At 53.3% G+C, this 25,456-nt stretch overlaps 1 protein-coding gene and 2 long non-coding RNA genes across 12 annotated transcripts in view; 2 read left to right on the top strand and 1 right to left on the bottom strand.

The window, feature by feature from the left end:
• Nucleotides 1-25,456, bottom strand: part of PAK4 (p21 (RAC1) activated kinase 4) — a 53,131-nt gene that overhangs the window by 19,517 nt on the left and 8,158 nt on the right. For 2 of the 10 annotated variants that reach the window (XM_015123894.3, XM_077982686.1), the window contains exon 1: nucleotides 2,354-2,592. The exons of 7 other annotated variants lie outside the window; for them this stretch is intronic. The gene's annotated coding sequence lies outside the window, so the exon portion shown is untranslated. Of the gene's footprint in view, nucleotides 1-2,353; nucleotides 2,593-3,907; nucleotides 4,188-25,456 lie in introns of those variants that run through there. One more of the 10 variants, XM_028839953.2, reaches the window with a different exon arrangement.
• Nucleotides 9,388-10,227, top strand: LOC144337491 (uncharacterized). The gene is made up of 2 exons (XR_013410676.1): nucleotides 9,388-9,522; nucleotides 9,795-10,227. It is a non-coding gene; the product is annotated as an uncharacterized LOC144337491 (long non-coding RNA).
• On the top strand, nucleotides 22,171-25,041 carry LOC114674153 (uncharacterized). The gene is made up of 2 exons (XR_003725151.2): nucleotides 22,171-22,536; nucleotides 24,015-25,041. It is a non-coding gene; the product is annotated as an uncharacterized LOC114674153 (long non-coding RNA).

Raw genomic sequence — 25,456 nt, 5'->3', positions numbered from 1 at the left:
CTTTGTCCTCAGCACAGGCCTGGCGCAGTACAGGGGCTCAGCAGGCAGCTGGTAGTTAAGAGCCGACTGCCCAGTCCCAGGTACTGGCTCTATGACTCTAAGCTGTGTGCCCCTGGACAAGTTACTCAACCTCTCTGGGCCTCAGTGTTCTCATCTGCAAACTGGGGGTAGTGATAGTCTCTACATCCCGGGAATGATGAACAAGCGAATAAGACAACGCGTGTAAAACATTTACAACAGTGACTGGTGCCGAGTGGGGCCTCACTGCAGGCTCGATGCTGTTATCAGTACTGCCAATCTTGCTGCTGCTGATGAATGAATGAATGAACAAATAAACTACAGAGGATGCCGGGCATGGTCCCTTCTGCAAATATGCTAGCCTTACTTTCTCCAGGGTTGGGCGGGGGAAGCCTGACGGACTGTTACTGTCTGATAACAGGTCTGCCTCTTCCACTGGACTGGGAGACCCAGGAGGGCAGGGCCTGGGGCCCCATCTTAGCCACCCTGTGTCCCCAGGCTTGCCCAGCACAAGGTAAGGTACAGCAAAAAGAGTGTGGCTGAATGAAGAGATGATGCTTCCTTTATCCAGCCAGGCCCAGGCTGGAGCTCAGAGCCCCAGTGATGCCAGGGCTGGCAGTCTCAGGCCAAGCCCCCCTGCCCCGAATCTGGCCCAGCACAAAAAGGCACAGACATAAAGGGCACTGCTGGTGCCCTTCACCCCTCAGAGGTACCCAGGGTAGGGATGGACACCACAACAGAGAGTGTGCAGGAGCCCATACAGCCTGGGAAATCGGAGCAGAGTCATTTATTCCTCCCCTGAGGCTGGGCAGGGGGAAGGGGGCGATGTGGCAGGAAAGAGGCTCTGCCCCTCTCAGGCCCCAGCACCCAAGCCCTCTCACTGTCCACTTCCCCTGCTGTGCAACACACAAGGCTGCGCACAGACACCAGGAGACACACATGGCCTCTCCTCACAGACCCAACACACAGCAACGAGCGAAGCCATCCCACAACCCATGCATGCTCACACATGCACGCTCACACACATGCGCACACACGCACGCACACACATGCATGCTCACAAACATGCACACACAAGCACGTTCACACACGCACACTCACACGTGCACACACACGCACCCACATGCATGCTCACAAACATGCACACACATGCATGCTCACACACGCACACTCACAAATGCATGGTCACATACATGCACACATGCACACTCACACGCATGCATACACACACACGATCCCTAGACACAGATGCATGTGAGGACACACCAGAGTGTGCAGGACATCTGCAGCTGACACTATACAGAGCCAAGCCCTAAGACCATCACACAGACATGCAGATACACACCCAGCCACACAAACCACAGGCCTCCAGCCACATGCACTGGTCACATGGAAAGCTCCCTGGCCATTCTTCTCCAATATTTATCTTAGGGGAAAAAAAGAAAACTTCCCGGCTAGCCGGCAACAGCAGCAATCCACCCTCAACCCACAACATCCCGAGCACCCGGCGGCGGCCCGTACAGGAGCATGGGCTTAGGAGGCTGGTGACCAGGGGTCAGTGCTGTGCTTGCCGCGGGGCAGAGGAAAAGGACATTTACCAAGAGCCTCTGTTCCTGTCTCTAGAATATGGGGCGCCAGCAGAGCGTGCCCCAGAGGGAGCTTCTGAGGCTTCAGTGGGAGAAGGTGGGGGAGCGGCTCTTAAAGCCAGCCTGGCTCAGTCAGCCCACACCTGGGCCCCAGAAGAGCCATGGATGGACCGTGGACTTTCACACACGCTGCGAAGACTCGTGCACCCAGAGATGCAGACACTCCCAGAGACCCACACACAGAAACACAGGGACATGTGTGTACACGCACAACGCCGCAGACACTCCATGACTTCGAGGGAAAGCCATGCCGCACCCCAAGACGCACACACACATAGGAATAACCCCCAAGATACAAAGCTACACCAGGGGGCCCCCCAACCCCAAAACCACACACAGCAGGCAAGGAGACCTCCATGGACCCAGGCGCACCCAGTCACCTCCAGGGTCACCCAGAGTAAGTGAGGCACAGTCTCACAGAAACTTCTGCCCCCATGCAAGCCAGACCCCAGGAGTGAGCTCGCACAGAGAGGCTCAGGGACCTACGCTCAGCCGCCTGCAAGTCCCCAGCAGACAGGCACCTGCCGTCACGCACACGTTTAAACACGGTGACCCCGCCCCAACCCCAGAAAGGTGCAGCCTTCGCACATGCTCACACTGGCTCCAGTGGCCAGACAGCAGACCCTCCTTCCCCCGCAGCCAGCCTAGCCCTCCCCTCTCCCCTCCCTCCCGAGGCCTGGCCAGCTCACCTCCACCACGATCCTTCCCACTTCCTAGGCCACCCTCAATGGGGCGGGCCTGTGGAAAAACAGGCTTCCAGCTGGAAAGCAGAGTAGATCCAGGGCTCCCCAGGCCCTCGACGTGGGCACCCACTGAGGAGGGCTGGCTGGGCTCTACGCTCCAGCCTCCAGGGCAGCGGTGGTGACGCGGCCAGGCTGGCCAGGAGTTGAGCCTCGGCTGTGGCTTCCACCCACGGAGGGCGGGAGGGAGGCGGGGCTGAGCCTGGAGCTGGGGTGGGTGGGCCTGGGCCACGTGGCCCATAGCTGCCTGGATAGACGGCAGGGCTGGGCGGGGACCCCAACCACAGCCTTTGCTTCGGCAGGGTCAGCCTCCCACCCACAGGCACACCCCGCCTTGCCCCCCCATGCCAGTCTAGGTGCCAGGGGCTGGAAGGGGTGACTACACAGCAAGGCTGAGTGCCTGCAAGCGGCTGGCCAGGCAGCTAAGGGGCAGCCAGGTTTGAAACAAGGGACCGGGGTATGTACATGGGGGCGGCTGGGGAGTGACAGGGGCTGCTAGGTACAGGATAGAGCCCCGGGGAGAGGGGTGGGTGGACTCTCTGATATGGAGGCAGAACTGGAGAGCTGGAACTTGCTTCTCCTCCACCCTGACCAGGCTGGGATTCTAGCAAGTGCCCAGCATGGGCTGGAGGAAAGGGCCACTCTGCACCCCCCACCCATGAGGAGGAATCTGAGACAGCCTGACGGGGGGAGGGGCGAGGTCAGGGGAGACCACGGTGAAGCCCCCATATCGCCATCCCAAGGTGTGAGAATGGGGCTGGGAGGCGTGGATGGCAGGAAAGGGAGGAGGGAGAGGAGGCCGGGAGGTGGAACGCCATGCTGGCGCCGCCTCACCAGGATGAAACTAACCTTGCTGAAAATAGGCAGCTCAACATGACAAGGCCTTATTCTGGGCCAGGCCCTGCTCTTGGCATAGGCGTGGGCTCAGGGCTTTGCCTCACTGCTGCCCTAAATGGGACAGGTCCTTCCGTAGGCCCCTTTCACCATGGAGGAAACTGAGGCCCGGAGAGGCAGAATGACTTGACGCCTGGGGGAGGTCAGGCACTGGGCCTCCCAGGCTGGGTGTCTGTCCTGGTGTCTGCGCCCTTAACCAGCTGCTCCGAGTATGAGGCTGGTGTGATCAGAACCCCTGTTCAGGAACAGAAGAAAAAGACGCTCCGCCGCACTCCTCCCTCCCCTTCAAATCCCACCTCCCGTGCAAAGGCTGGCCCGAGACCGAGCTCGCAGGTATAACTGTTTCTACTGTGAACACTGTCTGTTCCCCTCCACCCCAGCAGGCTGCGGAGGGCTGCCTGGTTCATCCCTTCTCACCCTCTGGCCCCACCTGAGGCACCTGCTCCTCCGAGAAGCCCTTCCTGCCACCCCAGGCTGGGTCAGGTATCCTCCGGGCTCCAGCCCTGCGCACTCCGCCCTGCACCTCCCCATGCCAGCCCTGACCACCCAGGCTGTGGCTGTCTGCAGCCTACCCGCCTCTGATTCATTCACTGAGCTCCAGGCACATACCAGGCACGCCTGTGGGAGGCCCTGAGACTTCAGCACCGAACAAAGTCCACAAAACTTCCTGCCCGGAGGAGCTGACATCCTAAGGGGGCTCCATCAGGGACTCCAGTCCGGTAGGCGGTAGGGACCAAGGTTGCTGGGTGCCCGGGCCCTGGATGGGTACCCAGGCCACGGTGAATCCAGGGACAACAGTGAGCAAGTGCCCGGGCACACGGCAGACAGAAGCCCCTGGGTTCTTCCCACTGCCCTGCTCTGCACACCCCTGCCCCCGCAGCCAACTCCTCCAGGGCAGATGTTATCTCCACACAGAGAACGTGGGCTGGGAGCCCAGCGCTAGCTCTCGGGGCCTGGAACTCCCACCGCCACCTCCATCCACCCCCTGCCCACAGTGAGGAGGAAGTCCAAGGAGGGGCTGGGCCGGGCTCTGGACCACAGCAGGGCAGGTCTGGGGGTCCCAGAAGTCCCAGATCTCAGGCCACTGCCTCCCCGTGGGGTGGGGGTGGGGCATCTGTGGAGTAACCACCCGGAGAGGAGGAGCCAGGTGGGGCAGCTCTGCAAACCAGACGGGCAGGTTTGGGCTCTGGCGGGGGAGTGGGTGGGGACTGGACAGCTCTGGACAGCCGCAGGAAACGAGGTCTCCAGGGGACGGAGAGGGAGCTGCACTGGGCGATTCTCAGTGATTCCCACTTTACCACACTTATGCTTATCTACCCCTTTTCCTTTTCCTTCTCTCTGTCTTGATAATACAGGCACACGGTTCAAAAGCCAAAAGGCACCAAAGGGTAAACTGTGACAGGATGTCCTCCTCCCACCCTGGCCCAGCTCAGCCCTGGAGGCAACCCCTACTAAACTTCGGGTTGTTTTTTTTTTTTTTCCTTTCTGAGAGATCCTACGTGTGTGTACGGGTACACACGATTACCCACTTTTTAAAAAACAACAGAAATGGCAGCCACACGACACACAATATTCTGTACTTTGCTCTTCTCGAAAACATTCCGTGGCTCTCCCACGCTGCTGGCACTTGGGAGGAGCTTAGCAGCATCCAGCGGAAGCGGGGACACACGCTCGACCTAGCAAGAGCTCTCCTGGATACACACTCCAGCTAACGCAGGCCCATGGGGCAGGAAGCACACGCAAGAAGGGACTGGAAACAAGACAAATGCTCGTTCCCAGGAGGTGGCGAATGAAGGGTGACCTACTGGCTCCATGGCACTGCACACGACAGGGAGAATGAATGAATGACTACAGCTACATGTGGATGAGCATCAAAGAAGAGGCCACATAAAAGAGGCAAAAACATCGAACGGTACTCCGTCCTCGGACCAAGGTTCAAAACCAGGCAAAAGGAAACTGCTTCAGGCTGCATACAGAGGTGGCAAACGGAGAGGAAAGCAAGCACATGAGGGCCTCAAAAGTCAGGAGAGTTGGACTGGGCGCAGTAGATCATGCCTGTAAACCCAGCACTCTGGGAGGCCGAGGCGGGAGGATTACTTGAGGCCAGGAGTTCGAGACCAGCCTGGCCAACATTATGAAACCCGCTCTCTACGTTTTTAGAGAATTAAAATTAAGGCCAGGTGGGGTGGGTCACACCTGTAATCCCTGCACTTTGAGAGGCCAAGGTGAGCAGATCACCTGGGGTCAGGAGATTAAGACCAGCCTGACCAACGTGGTGAAATCCCATCTCTACTAAAAATACCAAAATTGGTAGGGTGTGGTGGTGGGCACCTGTAATCCCTGCTACTTGGGAGGCTGAGGCAGGAGAATCACTTGAACCTGGGAGGCGGAGGTTGCAGTGAGCCGAGATGACGCCACTGCACTCCAGCCTGGGCGACAGAGACTCTGTTTCAAAAAAATAAAACAACAACAACAAAACACAAAAAATTAGCCGGGTGTGGTGGCACATGCCTGTAATTCCAGCTACTCGGGAGGCTGAGGTATGAGAATTGCTTGAACCCAGAAGGTGGAGGTTGCAGTGAGCTGAGATTGTGCCACTGCACTTCAGCCTGGGTGATGGACTCTGTCTCAAAAAAAAATTAAAATTATAAAGAGTGGATGCTTCTGCAGGAAGGGAGAGACTGGGAGGGGTAGGGGGAGGCTGGCACCATCTGTTTCTTCACCTGGAGGGGTGACTACATAGATTTTTCCCTTTATAGTAATCAGTTTTATAAAACATAAACATTTACATTTTATGCAGTTTTCACTGCGTATCCTAACAATTTGTAATTATGATTTTAAAGAAAAATATTTATATATTTACACAATTACACCCTGGTAGCTGAGGGAGCCGGGGGTACCACATCCAGGGATGCTCGTCCCTCAGTCGGCCCTCCATAACCGCGGAGGGAAAAGATGGCCCTCCACAGTAAATTTTCAGACCTTGGTTGGTTGGATGAATGGGTGGGTACAGAACCCGTGATCCTGAGGGTCCATGATACCGAGGGCCGACTATATACAAGGTAGTTCCCCTTACCTGCGGGGCGTATGTTTCAAGACCCCCAATGGGTGCCCAAAACTGTAGATAACACCGACCCCGACTGCCATCAGTTGGAACACGTTTCTGTTCCTGTTTTCTACTCCCCAAATGTAATGCCTTTTCCATCTTAACCGAACACTTATGCCCTGTGGCTGTAACTTTTGCAGTTTGAGGTGTGACAGTAAACCTAGCCACAAATTCTTTCCCTTCTTCACAATTTCATGGATGGAAGGCTCGTTCTTACTGTAGAGTTTAGTAATCTTAGCATACAATGTTTTTTCTTTTCCTTATTAGGTTAAATACATTCCCCATTTTCACTTAAAGGAAGCACTTTACAGCTTCTCTTTGGCATATCCAAATTGCCAGCATCACTACTCTTGCACTTTGGGGACGATGTTAAGTACAGTAAGGGTTACCCGAACATAAGCACTGTGGTACCACAACAGAAGATGCGATAACCGGGAGAGCTACGGAGTAGTCACAGATGGGTAGCACATACACCATGGATATGTGGAATAAGAAAGGTGATTCATGTTCCAGGCAGAACGGAGTGGGATGGCTCCAGATTTCATCCTGAGGCTGTGCGGTGGCTCCTGCCTGTAATCTCAGCACTTTGGGAGACGGTAGCAGGAGGATCGTTTGAGCCCAGGAGTTTGAGACCAGCTGAGCAATATAGGGAAACCTCGTCTCCACAAAAAAAAAAAAAAAAAAAAAATCACAACTCAGCATGGCGTGCAATTTAAAATGCATAAGCTGTTGGGCCGGCGCAGTGGCTCACGCCTGTAATCCCAGCACTTTGGGAGGCCGAAGCAGACGGATTCTTTGAAGTCAGGAGTTCCAGACCAGCCTGGCCAACACGGTGAAACCCCATCTTTACTAAAAATACAAAAATTAGCTAGGCGTGGTGGTGCATGCCTGTAATCCCAGCTACTCGGGAGGCTGAGGTGGGAAGAATCGCTTGAAACCAGGAGGCGGAGGTTGCAGTGAACTGAGATGGTGCCACTGCACTCTGGCCTGGGTGACAGAGTGAGAGTCCGTCTCAAAAAAAATAAATAAAACGAATGAATTGGTTATTTCTGGAATTTTCCATGTACTTTTGGGCCATGGTTGGTGGCGGGTAACTGAAACCACAGACACACTGCATAGATATGTGTGTCTTGGTGACCTTTCCCTGCCTTGATCTTGGCAGAGCGCCGCCTTGCTGCTTTGGCAGCTGTGTGGAAGGACTGCGAGGTCTGGAGCCCGTCCCCATGGGGCCAGCGTGGTGGTTTCCTGTCTTTTGCTCTTATAAATGGTGCAGTAGCGCTCATTGCGTGCGGCTCTCATTTCACAGGTGTGCAAGTTTGTCTGTGGGTAAATGCCCAGCAAAGCTCACCACTGCCAAGTGGCCCTGCGTGAGGCCTGTCCCCCACTCACAGCCCCCCGGTGGTGCCAGGGCCTATCCCCTCGGCCTTGCAGCACGGGGCGGGGCCAGTCTCTCTGATCTCTGCTGATATGTGAGATCTGGTCCCCCTCAGCCTAGTTTTCATTTGTATTTTTCTACTTAGTAGGGTTGAGTATCTTTCACATTTATAAAAGCCATTAGAATGTCCCCTTCCGCTAAGTGTCTATTCAAAGCCCTTGCCTTTTTCTGCTAGGTCAGGGAGACCTTTGTAAATCTAATCTGATTGTATCCTCTCCTGCTAAAAACCTACTCAGGCCTGCAGAGCTAAAGCCGTCTCCTCACCAGGGTCACGCCCACCTCTCTGTCCTCATTTTTGCACACTTTCCGCCCCCAATCACCTGCTACAGCCACACGCAACCTCCTTCCCACGTTCATGGACTCCACCAACAGAAATCCAATGCGCGTCTATCACGTGCCGCCTGCGCGGGGGCAGAAGCGCAGTGTGGGCCCTACCCCATCAGGCTTAGAGTCAAGCACCACACACAAAAAATGTTGAAGTCCAGCTGACACACCCTGGCTGGAGGGAAAGGTGGGCAGCAGGCCTGAAGGGGGACAGACGGTGTGGTGGAGGAAGGCCTGAAGGGGGACGGACGGTGTGGTGGAGGCAGATCGTGAGAGAGCAAGGGGAGACAAGGTGGGTGCCAAGGACAGGCCTGGGTTTTTGTATTTTTTAAATTTTTATTTATTTATTTTTTTAGAGACAAGGTCTCACTACGTTGTCCATGCTGGTCTTGAACTCCTGAGCTCAAGCCACCTGCCTACCTCAGCCTCCCCCAGTGCTGGAATTACAGATGGGAGCCACTCTACCTGGTCCCGGCCTGGGTTTTGCAGATGTAACTTTGGCTGCCCTGTGAAGGATGGGATCAAGGGGCCTGAGTGGGTGTGAGGATGAGTAACAAGGAGGCAGCGCTCTCTGGGCAACTGATGAGGCAGCCAGGACAGCAGCGGTGGAGAGAGAGGGTCAGATCTGGGCTATGTCTACCAAGAAAAGGCAATGCTCGCTGACGACTCAGAAACTGGGGCTGAGGAGGAGGTAGTGTCAAGGATGACTCCGAACCTGGGCCCAACACAGTGCCATCTTCTACACGGGGAACCCTAGAGGAGCTCCAAAATGCCAGGTTCCAGAGCTCTTTTTTCAAGAGCTCCATCTTGAAAAAGAAAAAAAAAAAAAAGAGAGAGAGAAAGCCAAAGGAATCCCTCTCCCCACACTTAAGGCCTGCTGCAGCGAGTAACCCAGATGGGGTGGGACGGTCACCGCAACAGAGCAGCAGAACAGGACAGAGAACCCAGAAATAGACCCACACCAACATACCCAGCTGGTTTCAAAAATGTATTTGTATGATGGTAAAATATACAGCATATTTATCATTGTTAACCATCTGTAAGTATACAATTCAGTGGCATTAAATACATCCACCAAGTTGTATAACCACCACCACCATCTACATCCAAACATGTTTATCATTCCAACAACAACTATGTACCCATTAAACAACAGCTGCCCGTTTCCCTCAACCCTGATAACCTCTCTTCTACTTTCTTTCTCTCTATATATACATAAACATATATTTTATTATTCATTTATTTATTTAAAGACACACTCTCTCTTTGTCGTCGGGACTGGAGTGCAACGGGGTGATCTCAGCTCACTGCAACCTCCACCTCCCAGGTTCAAGACATTCTCGTGCCTCAGCCTCCCAAGTAGCTGGGATTACAGGCGCCCACCACCACGCTTGGCTAATTTTTGTATTTTTAGTAGAGACGGGGTTTCACCATGTAGGCCAGGCTGGTCTTGAACTCCTGACCTCAGGTGATCCGCCTGCCTCAGCCTCCCAAAGTGCTGGGATTACAGGTGTTAGCCACCAAGCCTGGCCCTATATATACATTTCTTTTAAAAGAGACCGGGTCTCACTATGTTGTCTAGGCTGGACTCAACCTCCTGGGCTCAGGGGATCCTCCTGTCCCCAGAATAGCTGGGACTCTACGCATGCTTTCTGTCTCTTTGTATTTGCCTACTCTAGGTCCCTCACAAGTGGAATCATAGAGGATTTCTCCTTCTGTGTCTGGCTGATTTCACTAAGCATAATGTTTTCAAGACCATCCATGTGACAGCTTCTACTCAAAATTTCATTCCTTTTTATGGCTGAATAATATTCCATGATGTATACCATCTTTTGTTCCTCCATTCATCCACTGATGGACATGGGGCTGTGTCTACCTTTTGGCTCTTGTGAATAAGGCTGGGATGAGCCTGGGTGTACAAATATCTGTTCGAGTCTCGGCTTTCAATTCTTTTGGACGTACAGCTGGGAGGAGAATTGCTGGCTCATGAGGTAATTCTATGTCGAACAGCAGCAGCACCATTTTACATTCTCACAAGCAATGCATGGGGCTCCAATTTCCCCACATCCTCCCAACACTTGTTATTTTTGTTTTTTTGACAGCAGCCATCCTGGTAGGTGTGATGTAGTATCTCATCGTGGTAACTGATTCTTGTGAAAGAAGCCTAAGCAATTCAACAGAGGAAAGACAGCATTTTCAACAAATGCTGCTGGAACAACAGGACATCCATATGCCAAAGGGAAAAAAAAGAACTTTAATCCAAAACTTATACTTTGCACAAAAATTAACTCATAATGGATCACAGACTTAAATGTAAAACTATGAAACTTTTATGGGAAAAAAAAAAAAAAAGCAGGCCGGGTGTGGTGGCTCACGCCTGTAATCCCAGCACTTTGGGAGGCCAAGGCGGGCGGATCACGACGTCAGGAGTTCAAGACCAGCTTGGCCAATATGGTGAAATCCTGTGCCTACTAAAAATACAAAAATTAGCCAGGCGTGGTGGTGGGCGCCTTTAGTCCTAGCTACTTGGGAGGCTGAGGCAGAAGAATCGCTTGAATCCAGGAGGCAGAGGCTGCAGTGAGCCTACTCCAGCATGGGCAACAGAGCAAGACTCTCTCTCAAAAAAAGAAAAAAGAAAATTCTTTGGTACCTAAGACAGGGCACAGGGTTCTGAGACTTGACAGCAAATGCGCAATCCATAAAAGAAAAAAGTTAATACAAAACTAAAAACTTTTGCTCTGCAAAAGTCCATATGAAAAGTATTAAAAGACATGCTACAAACTAGGGGAGAATATTTGCAAACCACATATCTGACAAAAGACTAGTATGTAGAATAAAGATCTTGCCAGGTACCGTGGCTTATGCCTGTAATCCCAGCACTTTGGGAGGCCAAGGCGGGTGGATCACTTGAGGTCAGGAGTTCAAGACCAGCCTGGCCAACATGGTGAAACCCCATCTCTACTAAACATACAAAAATTAGCTGGGGCGTGGTGGCACATGCCTGTAATCCCAGCTACTCGGGAGGCTGAGGCAGAAAAATCACTTGAACCTGGGAGGCGGAGGCCGCAGTGAACCGAGATGGCGCCACTGTACTCCAGAGTAAGACTGTCTCAATTAAAAAAAAAAAGAGAATAGATAAAGATCTCATATGAGAACCTGGTCGGGCTAAGAAAAAAGAGAACAACGGTGAAAACTCAAAACTCAACAGCCAAAAAAAAAAAAAAAACAACCAAAAACAAATAATCCAATAAGAAAATGAGCAGAAGCCATGCGAAACCTTTCACGCGAAGAGGATACACAGATGGCAGGGCAGCACAGGAAAAGCTAATCAACATCATCACCGTTAGAGAAATGCAAATTAAAGCCACAATGAGTTATCACTGCACACTTATTAGAAGAGCTAAAATAAAAAATAGTGACAACACCAAATGCTGGTGAGGATGCGGGGAACCTGCCGCTGGTGATATAACATGGTACAGCCACTCTAGAAAACGGTTTGATGGTTTCCTTAAAACATGGAACCACCACACTGCCCAGCAATTGTACCTCTGAGTATTGGTCCCAGAAAAACAAAAATTGACATTCACACGAAACCCTGTTTGTCAAGGTTTATAGAGGCTTTGTTTGTAACAGCCAAAAAATTACAAAAACCCAAATGTCCTCCAACAGGAAACTGTTAAACAGTGGGGCATCCAGACCATGGAATACTACTCAGTAGTCACTATCACACAGCAATCTGGATGCACCCCCAGAGAATCATGCTGAGGGGATAAAGTCAATGCAAAAAGGGTACATACTGGGTGGCTCCACTTACATAACATTCTTGAATTGACAAAATCATAACAATGGGGGAACAGACAGATGAGCGGTTGCCAGAAGTTAGGGATGGGTAGGAGAAGGGTGTAGCTATGAGAAGGTATTATGAGGGATCCTTGTGATTGAACAGATGCTCTGTATCTGAACGGTATGAATGTCAATCGACACTCTGGTATCTGGTACTACAGTCTTGCAGGGTGTTACCATTGAGGAAAACTGGGTAAAGGTATGCCAGACCTCTTCTCTGTATTCTTTCTTTCTTCCCTCCCTTCCTCCTTCCTCCCTCCCTCCCTCCCTCCCCCCTCCCTCCCTCCCTCTCCCGCTCTCTCTCTCTCCTTTCGTAACAGAGCCTAACTCTGTCACCCAGGCTGCAGTGCAGTGGTGCCATTAACAGCTCAGAGCAGCTTCAACCTTCCGGGCTCAAGTGATCCACCTCGGCCTCCCAAGTAGCTGGGACTCCAGCTGCACAGCATCACAGCCAGATAAGTCTTTCTGTTTTGGGAAAAGGTGGTGTCTCCCCATGTTGCCCAGGCTGGTGTTGAACTCCTAGGTGCAAACGATCCTCCCGCCTTGGCCTCCCAAAATGGGGTGGAATTATAGGTGTGAGCCACCGCGCCGGGCCACTGAGTTACTTCTTACAACTGTAGGAGAATCTACAATGATCTCAGAATTTAGTTTTCTTAAAAATAATAATGGTTTATTTAAAATGCCAGATCCTTTCCCATCTTTTAGCCTTTGAACATGCTATCTGCTCTCCTTGGGACAATGTTCCACAAACTAACCCTGCTCCTCCTTCAGGCCTCAGCTCAAAAGTCTCCTCCTCCAGGAGGCCTTCCTTGATTTCCTAGGCTGGAGCCAGGGCCTCCCACAGTCCTCTGGGTCTTCTCCCATCACAGCTGTCACACTCTGGCCTGTGCTTTCCAAGGTCACTTTGGTTTGTCACTGCCTAGTACCATGTCTGTCTCCCTCACTGTATTATAAGCTCCATGAAGGCAGGACCTCAGCCTGACAGGGTGGTGGCTGACCGGGCTGGACTCAGAGGAGGGAAAAAGTGACTGCCAACAAAAATGAGTGAATGAATGGCAAGCATGACAAAGATACTAACAGCTAAAGCTCATTAAGAGGTTTCCACACGCTAGCTTCTACGAGTGCTTTGCATGGATGAAGTAACCCTTACACAATTCCATTTTACAAATGGGGAACTGAGGCCAACAGAGGCGGGAGGGGCAGGGGTCAACACATGCCCAAGGCCATCCAGCTAAAAGTGGCAGAGCTGGGTGGCAAACCCAGGCCAGTTAGATACAGAGCCTTTGATAGTAATCTCCCTGCCAGAGGGCCTCCCCAAGAAAGGCTGTGTGAGCCTGGCTAACAGGGCGGGTGAGGGTGGGGAGTGGGCGGGGGCTGGGGGAGGGCAGTAGGGAAGAGAAGAGACCCACCCTCCTGTCCCCAGCTGCTGATCCATGCCCTCCTCCAGAGAAGGCCCCACCGTGGTGCACACAGGCCCCGGGCAGCACCAGCACCCCATTATACCTTACATAAGCTCAGGGAGGGCCCCTTCATATCACGGCTGTAACTGAGTCCCATGTGGTGCCCCAGGAAGCCAACGGCGCTCTGCCACTTCCACTGGAGGGGCCGCTTCACATCCAGGTGGAGCAGGGGGCCGCGGGCCTGAGTGAGAGGAGCCCAGAGCGTCCTCCTGGGCCCCCCCCCAGGACAGAGCTGCTTCCCTCTGGCCATGGGTGGGGGTGCCCTGACCCCCGCTGGGAACCATTCCTCCTGGCACAGAGCTACATTACTCCACCCAGAGAAATCTTAAGAACAAAATATTGAGAGAGTTGCAGCCAAGTGCCGCCGGCCTCGTACCATTTGGACGCAGTTTAAAATCCTGCAGAACACTGCTGGACACTGTTTAGGGAAGCAGACGCAGGGCCAGCGAGGCCTGGGGCCCCGGGGGAGGCACCTGGGGGCTGCACCCACAGCAAGCATTTCATCTTTTAGCTGCAGGCGGGCCTGAGGGTGGTCAGCAGGTGATTCTCTATTCTCTCGGGGGTGTCTGAAATCTTTCACAATACACCAAAAAAGAGGTAACAATGAAAAGAAAGGGAGGAGAATGTTTTTGTTAGTACTGGGAAGGGCAGGTGGAGGAGGGGGCTTTCAGGGAGCTGGTGATGCCTGTCTTTTTGATCTGGGTGGTAGTTTCATGGCTGTTTGCTTTATAATTATTCATTAAACTGAACATGGAGGTTTTACGCACTTTTCTGTACACATCAGATTTTACACCACCATGCAGGAAAAACCGGGAGAGTGATCCTGACAATTGTAAGCTTTCTCTGCATTTGCGTGTGTCTGCAAACAGTCTCTCTCCTCATTCCTTTACCGTCTCTCTCTTTACCAAGAGCACGAGTGCGCACACACACGCACACGCACACGCACACGCACACGCACACTTCCCAAAGCCGTAACTTCCACCATAACCACAGCAGCATCCTCCGGCCCCTTGTAACTCCTGGCCTGTTTCCTGCAAGGAAGACAAAGGCCGGGAAGCAGCTGGCCCTGGAGCCCTCAGACTCAGGCCACAACAGCCAGGTCTCTCCACATGCCAGGCACTCTCAATCCGGCTCCAATCCCAGCCCTCAGGAAGCCCTTCTGGCCTCCGGAACAAACCCAGATCAACAAGTCCCTGCCCTGGGGCACCACAGCTGGTCACCCAGAGTGGAAGGGGTTATTACTAAAGATTGGGTCAAGCATCCCCTTGGCAGGGACGGCTTCTGGCTGGTTCGTCGGTGCCCTGTGCTGGAAACAGGACAGCAGAGAGACCACTACAAAGTTACGTGCAGGCTCCATCCTGGTGCAAAACCAGGCTGCAAGGAGGGTGCTGTTCACACCCTATTTTGCAGAGGAGGAGAGTGAAGCTCAGAGAGAAGACGTGCCAGCCCTCAGTCACATGGCAAGTGTATCAGATCTAGGATTCCATGGCAGGTCTGACCTGGACCAAAGTCCACTCACTTAACCACATCTATCTATCTATCTATCTATCTATCTATCTATCTATCTATCTATCTATCTACCTATCTATCTATCTTATCCTATCTATTTAATCAATCTATCTAATCTATCTTATTCTATCTAATCAATCTATCTAATCTATCTTATCCCATCTATCTATCCATCCATCCATCCATCCATCCATCCATCCATCCATCCATCCATCCATCCATCTATCTATCTATCTAGAGATAGGGTTTTGCTCTGTCACCCAGGCTAGAGAGTAGTGGTGCAATCATAGCTCACTGCAGCCTCCAACTCCTGGGCTCAAGCAATCCTCCCACCTCAGTCTCCTGAGTAGCTGGGACCACAGGCACATGCCACCACGCCCTTTTAAATTTTAAATAATTTTTAAATTATTTTAAAACAATAATTTAAAAAACGTTTTGTAGAGCGGAGGTCTCACTATAGCCCAGGCTGGTCTCAAACTCCTGGGTTCAAGTGATCTGCCCACCTCAGCCACCCAGAGTGCTGGGATGTGAGCCACTGCGCCCAGCCATGTTCCTTATTTTATTCATTCACGCACTCAACAATTTTTTTTTTTTTTTATTTTTTTGAGACAGAGTCTTGCTCTGTCTCCCAGGCTGGAGTGCAGTGGTACGATCTTGGCTCACCACAACCTCTGCCTCCCGGGTTCAAGCAGTTCTCCTTCCTCAGACTCCCAAGTAGCTGGGATTACAGGCGCCCGCCACTACGCCTGGCTAATTTTTGTATTTTTAGTGGAGATGGGTTTCACCATGTTGGCCAGGCTCGTCTCGAACTCCTGACCTCAGATGATCCGCTCGCCTTTGCCTCCCAAAGTGCTAGGATTACAGGAGTGAGCCACCGCGCCCAAACCTTTTTTTTTTAATGCTTCTACCCAATGAACAACGAGTCCTTAATACACCCTCAGCAGGTGCCAGGCACTGTTCTAGGCACTGAGGACACAGCAGTGAATAAGACAAGAGTCCTTGCCCTCCTGGGGTTGACATTCTAGTGGGAACACAACATGCAGGTAAACAAGTGGGAGAAGGGACAGAGAATGACAAGGTGCTCTTTCAGACAGCACAGTCGGGGAGGTCTCTAAGCGGGTGGCGTCTGAGCAAAGACGGGATACAGGTGAGGAAGCCACGCGGAGTACCCGGGAACAGCACTGAGGGTGGAGGGCACAGTCAGTGCGGAGGCCCCCGGGACTGGAATCCAAGTGGCTGGAAGGGAGTGGGGAATGGAGCAGCTGAGGTCAAGGAGGTTTATATTAAAATGCGGAAGCGGAAGGGCAGCTCCCGGAGGCCCAGTCACCACAGCCCAAGGCATGTACAGCCACCATCAGGCTGTCGAGAAGGAAGCAGGTGGAAAGGCCGGGAAAGCCACTCAGGGTGACACAGGCGGCCAAGGGTAGAGCTAGGGTGGGAGACCACTCTGCCCTGAAGGTGTAAGCACCATGCAATGCAGAAGGGCTTGCCAGGGTGGGTGGGAGCAGCTCTCAGCTGGGGGCCTGCGGCCCTAGCAAAGCAGGAACCGGAGGCCCACATGTTAATGCCACTGGTTTACTTGAAGCCAGGGCACCCAGCCCATTGCTCCCAGGCGGTGGGGGCAGGGAGAGGGGCGACCCAGGCCTCTGACCTTTGGTCCCTCTTGCCCTACTTCTGCTGGATCTGGGTACCAGCCTTACTAGGAGTGACTTCAGAGTGGTTTTCTCAACCTAATCGCTTTTTTTTTAAAAAATGTAACTTTTACTTTAAAAGTGAACTTGACAGTCATGCACACATTTAAGTAATTCTGATGCTCATCCAAGCACCACCTAAGAAAGCGTGCTTGTCAGAAGAAACCGAACCCGCATCAGATCGAGCCTCTAGACCTAAGTCCTAACTTACAGGAAGCACTGAGACAGAGAACACGTGCAGTGACACCACAGGGATGTATCAGCTGGCTCCACACTGCGAAACTCCAGGACAAATGGCCTGGGTCGCCCGTAGAAAAACTACCAAAACAAGCATGCCAAAGAGCTGATGCCAGGATCTGAGCGTGGCGGCGCACACCTGTGGTCCCGGCTACTCAGGAGACTGAGGCGGGAGGATCGCTGCAGCCGGGGAGGTCAAGGCTGCACGTGAGCTCTGATCGCTCCACTGCACTTCAGCCTGGGTGACAGAGGGAACAAAACAAAACAAAAAAAAGAGGCCTATCAACCGGATGCAAAGTGTAGACATTGTCTAGACCTAAATCAAACAAATAGGCCGGGCGCCATGGCTCACGCCTATAATCCCAGCACTTTGGGAGGCCAAGGCAGACGGATCACTTGAGGTCAGGAGTTCGAGACCAGCCTAGCTAACATAGGGAAACTCTGTCTCTACTAAAAAATACAAAAATTAGCCAGGCATAGTGGCGAGTTCCTGTAATCCCAGCTACTCCAGAGGCCGAGGCAGGAGAATTGCTTGAACCTGGGAGGCGGAAGCTGCAGTGAGCCGAGATCATGCCACTGCACTCCAGCCTGGAAGACAGAGTGAGAGTCCATCTCAAACAATAACAGAACAAATGAAAAAGGATTACGGCAGGGTACAGTGGCTCACGCCTGCAATCCCAGCACTTCGGGAGGCCGAGATGGGTGTATCTCCTGAGGTCAGGAATTCAAGACCAGCCTGGTCAATATGGTGAAACCCCATCTCTACTAAAAATACAAAAATTAGCCAGGCATGGTGGCACATGCCTGTAATCCCAGCTACTCGGGAGGCTGAGGCAGGAGAATCACTTGAACCCAGGAGGCAGAGGTTGCAGTGAGCCAAGATCGTACCACTGCACTCCAGCCTGGGTGACAGAGTGAGACTCTGTCTCAAAAAAAAAGAAAAAGAGAAAAGAAAAAGGATTATAAGATAACTGGGGAAGTATGAGGAAACTGAGGCAGGTTTGTTTTTAGAAAAGTGTAGAATATTTCTGGCTATATGACGTTTGGGATTTGCTCTGAAATAATCAGGGAGGTGAGGAGTGCAGGCACAGGTGACAAGGCCTGGTCACAGCTGCTACCTGCTGAGCTGCTGACAGGGACCCCAGGAGGGCATGAGACCATTAACTTCTGAGTATGTGTGAACATTCCCATGATACAAAGGTGGTCAACATTTTACCAAAGGAAATGTGACCTCACCGTAATGGCAAAGAATTAGGGATCACTCACCATGTGAATCCTAACTGCTAAATCCAAGCACGTATCCTGCCTCTCTAATAAGTGTAATGGTAATAAGAGTACTAGTAACCAGAATGGCATAATGACAGTGGCCCTGTTCTGAGCATCACACACAGCGGACTCACTTCATCCTCCCAGCAACCCTGGGAGGCAGCAGGAATCATTATCCTCCTGCTCCAGATGTGGGAACTCAGAAACATCTGAGGCTCAGGGCCTCGCCCAAAGTCAGAGGATGCTGTGCTGGGGCAGGGAGAGGCTGGAGGTGGAGCTGGACTCCTGAGCCCTTCCCTGGAGAGGGGTAGAGGGAGAGGAGGCAAGGCGAGCCCTCAGGCCTCAGTGAGTGGGGATATACAGGACCACTGGCTATCATTCCCCCCAATTCCCATCAAATAATAAAGGCTCTTGCAATGTAATATTCGCCTTTTTAGCACAAACCTTTGCTGCAATTAAACTACTGACTGGCAGGCAGTCCTACCCACAGGAGCTGAATTGTTAACTGGCAGTAGAGGACTTCCGGGACCGCAGAGGCGGCTGGTGTCACAGGACATGTCAGAGTCAACCCGTGGGGACAGTCCTCCCTACAAGCTTGCAGAGCCGGGCCTAGCCCCCCTCTGAGTGTCAGTCAGATGGCATGTTGCCCCCAGCCCCAGACTCCAGGTGTCAGGAGCTGTAAGGGAGGCCAGTGCGGTGACATCAGCATCCTTCCCCTCAGAAGGATGTCCTGGGCCTGCAGAACCCATCTCCCCTCTGTGGCTTCAGTCAGATCCTGCCTCAAAACAGAGAAATCGGGGAAGTTTCCACCGGGGAGGAGGGAAGCTGAAATGCAGGGGGAGAGGGGGAGGAGGGAGATAAGAGGCAGAGAAACAGGGAGAGAGACAGAGGTGACATGGAGAGGGCCCAGACAGACGTCTGGACAGACCAGAAATGGGAAGATAAGACAGTGACAGAAGCCGCACCGCCAAGCTTGAGGCCTTCTCTGGGCCTCAGTTGCCTTGTCTGGAACACAGGAACCACAGTCACATGTGCCCGTAGCGTGCCGTGACTTAACCCCTCCATTTCAGAAGCCTAGAAAAGCACCCAAAACATGCCAAAAGCTAAAACACGTTTGCTGCCACTTGTGCAGGCCGGCAGCTCTCACCCCAGCTCAGAAGCATGTCCGAGTCGCCAGGGGAGCATTAAAAAACCCCAAGACCCAGGTCCCACAGCTGGAGAGTCAGCTTCAAATGGTCTGGCTTGGACCCCTGCAGTGACCCCCCCACCCCAGGTGACCCTAAGGTGCAGCCAAAGGGTGAGGAGGAGATTGGGGAGTGAGCAGGAGGGCAGATCCAGCCCTGAGACCTGGACGGGGGAGGGTGTAAAGAGAGACCGAGACAGACTGATGCAGTGGGGGGAAGGCAGTACCCGGAAGGCCCTCTCTGGTTCACCCTCCCCCACCTAGGGCCATCAGGAGTCTGGGGCCTGCAGAGGAATGCAAGGAATGAAGCCAGGCCTGGCACGGCCATCTCCAGAGTCCCCTCCTCCTTCGCAAACTCCCAGGAGGCGTTCCTGGTCCAGGCGCCTCCAAGCCGTCACTCAGTCCTCCCCGCCTGAACAGCCCTTCCCAGCCCCCTCCTTGGAGTCCAGGTCCCGAACCCTTTATCCCACTGGGTATCCAGACACTGGCTCAGCTCAGGCATCCCCCTCAGTGCACTTCTCAGCGTCTGCAGGAGGAGCAGCGGATGAGCAACCGTGACCCCGAGAGCTGGCAAGGGGCCGCGAGGCTGATCAGCAGCTCTGGCAGGAGGGAGGCCTGAGGAGGCTTCCCAGAGGTGCTGACCTTTAAGCAAAGACCCACAGAATAAATGAAGTCAGAGCACTCTACAAAGGCCAGCAAGGCTGGGGTGCTGCAGGAAAGCGGGGAGGGGCGGGCCCTGCCAAAGCTGCTGTGGGGAACGATGTGAATCAGGGGAGGAATCGGCTGCAATCTCCATCACACGTGCTGCCCTCCACCTGTCACAGCACAAAGGAGGATGCAGAACCCCCCACTGACCCACTGGAGGGTGCTGGGGTATCCCCATATCCTGCCACCCCACAGAGTATCCCCACTTCCTGCCACGCTGTGGGGAGACCCCAGCTGAACTGCTTCCCGCATCCCAGAGCCTATTCCCTAATAATTAAACCGTAAGCTGATTAGTCAAGGCAAACCTTTAATTAGCCCTTGAAATCATTCAGGAAAATTACAGCCTCCTTTCTGGGCGCCCTGCCCACCCTCCACCAGGGTCCAGGGGCGGTGCCAGGGAAGATGCAGAGAATGGGGGAAGTGGCCTCCTCCACCGCCATGAGGTCCTCAGCCAGCAAGGCTGAACCTAGGCTTCGAGGCATCTTGTGGGAATGGAGGGCACAGACTCCCTGCCACATCATGAACTACCCTGGGAAAAACCCCACAAGAGGCGGCCAAGGCCTTGGCTGGAAAAGTGTGAATGAGAAGACAAACAAATGGAGAGACATACCACGTTCGTGGATTGGGAGACTCAGCGTCAGGTGTGTGCGCACGAGCACACGTACATACACTGACGATGTACTTGTCTAATATGTAAAGGGAATTACAAAAAGTCAAGAATGGGCTGGACGCAGTGGCTCATGCCTGTAATCCCAGCACTTTGGGAGGCTGAGGCAGGCAGCTGGCTTGAGCTCAGGAGTTTGAGACCAGCCTGGGCAACATGGTGAAATCCCATCTCTACAAAAATACAAAAAAAAAAAAAAAGTTTCAGAACAGGATGGCCAACATGGTGAAACCCCATCTCTACTAAAAATAAAAAATAAAAAAATAGCCTGGTGTGGTGGCGTGCACCTGCAGTCCCAGCTACTGAGGCTGAGGCAAGAGAATTGCTTGAACCCGGGAGGCAGAGGCTGCAGTGAGCCAATCTTGCACCACTGCACTCCAGCCTGGGTGACAGAGCAAGACCCTGTCTCAAAAAAAAAAAAAAAAGTCAAGAAGGGCTAAGACGCCAGGCATAGTGGCTGACGCCTGTAATCCCAGCACTTTGGGAGGCTGAGGCAGGCGGATCACAAGGTCAGGAGATCGAGACCATCCTGGCTGACACAGTGAAACCCCGTCTCTACTAAAAATACAAAAAATTAGCCGGGTGTGGTGGCGCATAACTGTAGTCTCAGCTACTAGGGAGGCTGAGGCAGGAGAATCGCTTGAACCCGGTAGGCAGAGGTTGCAGTGAGCCGAGATCGTGCCACTGCACTCCAGCCTGGGCGACAGAGCGAGACTCTGTCTCAAACAAAACAAAAAAAAAAAAGTAGGGGGAGAAAGTGACCTGAACTGGCCCTTCCTTCGCAGGAGTCTGGAAGAACAAATTAAAAGCTGCCCCACCTGACTGGCGACCAGAAAAACGCACATCAGACCACAGAGGATGCCACCAGATCTGTTCTAGTTTGCAAAATGGGCGAAGGACTTAGCATTGGTGCCCCCCTCACCTACGAATCTGTGAAATGGGTCACATGGGTGCGGCCACATCCTGGGATTTCAGGGAGGCCCAGGCAGCAGCTTGGGAGCACTGGCCAGGGCACAGGGCCGGGACGCAGAAACCCTCCATTCGTCTTCCCTATTCATCACCCTGAAGAGCTTCCCGGATCCGGAATAAGGACTCCCCGGGCCCAAGCTTGGTCACACCAGACCCTCTCCTGCCTCCAAGCAGGGGTGCCCCAGATGGCTCCAAAGGCCTGGCTCCAAATGGGTGGCAACTGGGTCTGTTTATCCACCACCACATCCCTGGAGGCCACACGAGCCAGCACTCCACCAAATTTGTTGGAAAAAAATAAACAATCACATTTGTATTTATGTGTCAGGCACCAGAATAAGTGTGTTAGGAGCAGAACTTCAGGGACGTCCAGGAACACCGGAAGCAGCCCCCTTCTAGAGAGGAAGACGCTGAGGCAGAGACAGGCCCAGGCAGCTGTCAAGACTGGAATCCAGACGAACCCGAGAACCAACCTACCGTCTTCCTTCAATTCCTCAAAGGCCCCCTGCACTCCCCCGCCCGGAGACCTCTGCACTGGCAGCTGCTTCAGCCTCCTCCCTTAGCTGAGGCCAAGTTCATCCTTCAAGTGACATTTCCTCCTCAGGAAAACCTGCTTGGTGTGCCCCACCCAGGGCGGGTCCCCATTACACGCTCTGGCAGCCCAGCTTACTACAGTTCAGTCAGTCAGTCGGTCAACCAGCATTTACTTTACGGAGAGACCACCACACCCGATCCTTGAGAACACAGCAAGGGGCAGGGCAAGGCCCCGTGGTTCTACCCCTGCCCCCATGCCCTGAGGCTACGATATGCCAGGAGGCGAAATAAACCAACAGACCCACATGTCATCATGTAAGTAACCATCGTGAGTGTAACCGGGGGAAGGTGCTAGAGGGAGGGTGGCAGGGGCTGCTCCTGGAGACCCATGGTCAGGGAAGAAACATCTCCCCAAGAGGGCCACCGTCGGGCTGCCTGAATGGAGGGAAGGAGGGTGCTGCCTGCCCAGGGGGCAGCAAGAACAAAGGCCCCGGGGTAGGACCCGCCTGGAATGTTCCAGGAATGGCAGCAAGAGAGGAGGGAAGCGGAAGCGGGGCAGGCAGGAAGGTGGCCGGGTGGCCTGGGACCTTGCAAGCTTCTCTCCTGGGAGAGGAGGAGCCAGGGGAGGGCTCCTGCCAGGTGCGCACAGCTCCCTCTGGCTGTGTGGGGATAACTGTGGGGACAGTGGGGGAGGAGGGAGCAGGGAGCACGCCTCAATGGTCCAGGAGGGAGATGAGGGTGGCTTGAACTAGGTGGTGACAAGGAAGGGGGTGGCGACGAATGGGGATGACGAGAAAGGGGGGTAACGAAGAAGAGGGGGTGACGAGGAAGGAGGGTGATGAGGAAGGGGGATGACGAGGAATGGGGCGACAAGGAAGGGGCTAACGAGGAAGGGGGTAATGAAGAAGGGGGTGATAAGGGGGGTGATGAGGAAGAGGGGGTGATGAGGAAGAGGGGGTGATGAGGAAGGGGGTGATGAGGAAGAAGGGGTGATAAGGGGGGTGACGAGGAAGGGGGGTGACGAGGAAGGGGGGTGACGAGGAAGGGGGGCCCGCAGCGCCAGGTTATGTTCTCAGGTGGAGTGACAGGCTCTCCAGACACTTTGGATGTGGGGGTGGCAGGGGCAAGAGAGGAGTCAGGATGACACCACATTTGGAGAAGCCTGTTCCTGAAATAAGATGAAGGATGGGGGTTCCTGTTCCCAAAAATGGGGTCACTGTGGGAAGATGGGGGCTGGGAGCCTCCAGTCCGGCCTATCTTTCTGTCGCTCTTCAGTGAGGTCTGTATTCCTGCTGGACTGAGCTCAGGGAGGGCTGCCTGCTGTTTGGGTTCACCCTTGGGTCGCTGGGCCCCAGCACAAAGCTGGTCAAAGAATATGCACGTGGGTGGGGCGCAGTGGCTCATGCCTGTAATCCCAGCACTTTGGGAGGCTGAGGCGGGAGGATCACTTGAGGTTAAGAGTTTGAGACCCACCTGGCCAACATGGTAAAACCCCGTATCTACTGAAAATACAAAATTAGCCAGGCGTGGTGGCCCACACCTGTAAATCCTAGCTACTTGAGGGGTTGAGGGAAGAGAATTGCTTGGATCTGGGAGGTGGAGGTTGCAGTGAGCCGAGATCGCGCTGCTGAACTCCAGCCTTGGTGACACAGCAAGGCTCCGTCTCAAAAAAAACAAAAAGCAGCAGCACTTGACTCCTGTCCACAGAATGGGCGAGTCGGAACAGACAGGAGCAGCACGGGGAGGAGAAAATAACACGAGGGGCTCAGTCCGATGATAACCAGTGGTGTTAGTTTTGCAGAAAAGAATAAAAGTGTTCCAAGGTCAACTAAAAAGTCCAACAGTACCAAACGTTGGCAAGGAGGTGGAGCAACTAAGATCCTCAGTCACCACTGCCAGGAGGATACACAGATATGACCACCTTGGGAGGCTGTGCGGCAGCATCTGCTAAATCCGAAGCTACCCTACCCTCTGCCCTGGGCTATGCACTCCCGGGTACATTCCCTGAAGAAACGCACGCACTGGCACCCCAGGAGATGCTACAAAGAGATGGCTCACACCAGCGCAGCGGGAGATGGAGAAACAGAAGATTATATGGGGCTGGGCGCGGTGGCTCACGCCTGTAATCCCAACACTTTGGGAAGCTGAGGCGGGTGGATCACCTGAGGTCAGGAGTTCAAGACTAGCCCGGCCAACATGGTGAAACCCCATCTCTAATAAAAATTAAAAAAAAAAAAATTAGCCAGGCATAGTGGTGTACGCCCGTAATCCCAGTTACTCGGGAGGCTGAGGCAGGGGAATTGCTTGAACCCAGGAGGCGGAGAATGCAGTCAGCCAAGACTGCGCCACTGTACTCCAGCCTGGGCGACAGAGCGAGACTCTGCATCAAACAAAAAAAAAAAACAGAATATTATACGGCAACAAAGATGAATGACTACAGATACACTCAGCACACAGATGGATCTCACAGACCTAAGGGCGAAAGCAAGCACAGACAAGGACATACTGGAAGATTCCATTTATGTCGAGTTCAAAAGCAGGCAAGATAACATTCTGTAATTCAAGGATGCACACCTCATGGTAAAAGCTATCAGGAAAAGCAAGGACACAGTGACCCCCAAGGTCAGGAGAGCGCTCATGACTGTGGTCGTGATGGACAGGGGTATGGAGGGGCGGCTTCTGGGAGGTTGTGTGGTCTTTACCGAAGTGGTGGGGAAGTGTTGTTCGCTTTGTAATTCTTTGGTAAACTTACCTTTGCATTTCAAGCACTTTTCTGTGGGCAAATTATAATTGACAATTATTAAAGATTTTTTAAAAGCAGTGGAGTTAGAAGCACTGTGTAGTCAAATAACGTGAGGCCAGGCTGCAGTGGAAGATTTGTGGGGAAGGGACGACAGAACTATGGAGACCCCTGTGGGTGGCAGGGAAGGAGGGTTCCTCGGGAGAGAGGGACACGGGCCTCCTGTGGGGAGGGAAGGGAGGGGTCTTCCCCTGGGGACGGGTCTGTGGAGGTGCCAGTGGCCCGCAGGGTCCTACTTTCTCCCCACGCCCAGTGCTGACTGGGGGCTGTGGCCGCAGCGAGGGAGGGAAGGGAAGGAGAGGGGGGCTGGCACCCCACTCAGCCCAGGAAGGCCGGCCGCCTTCTGCCTCTGGGAGTAAAGTGTGGGAGTGGCAAAACCCGGCTGGGAACCGCTGCACAATGCTGCTTTATCAGGAGTTCCCAGGACAGGGCCAG

This window comes from Macaca mulatta, chromosome 19, assembly GCF_049350105.2.
Source record: "Macaca mulatta isolate MMU2019108-1 chromosome 19, T2T-MMU8v2.0, whole genome shotgun sequence".
Lineage (NCBI taxonomy): Eukaryota > Metazoa > Chordata > Mammalia > Primates > Cercopithecidae > Macaca > Macaca mulatta.
Note: the sequence above shows the minus strand (reverse complement) of the source record. Positions and strands in the feature narration are given on the sequence as shown.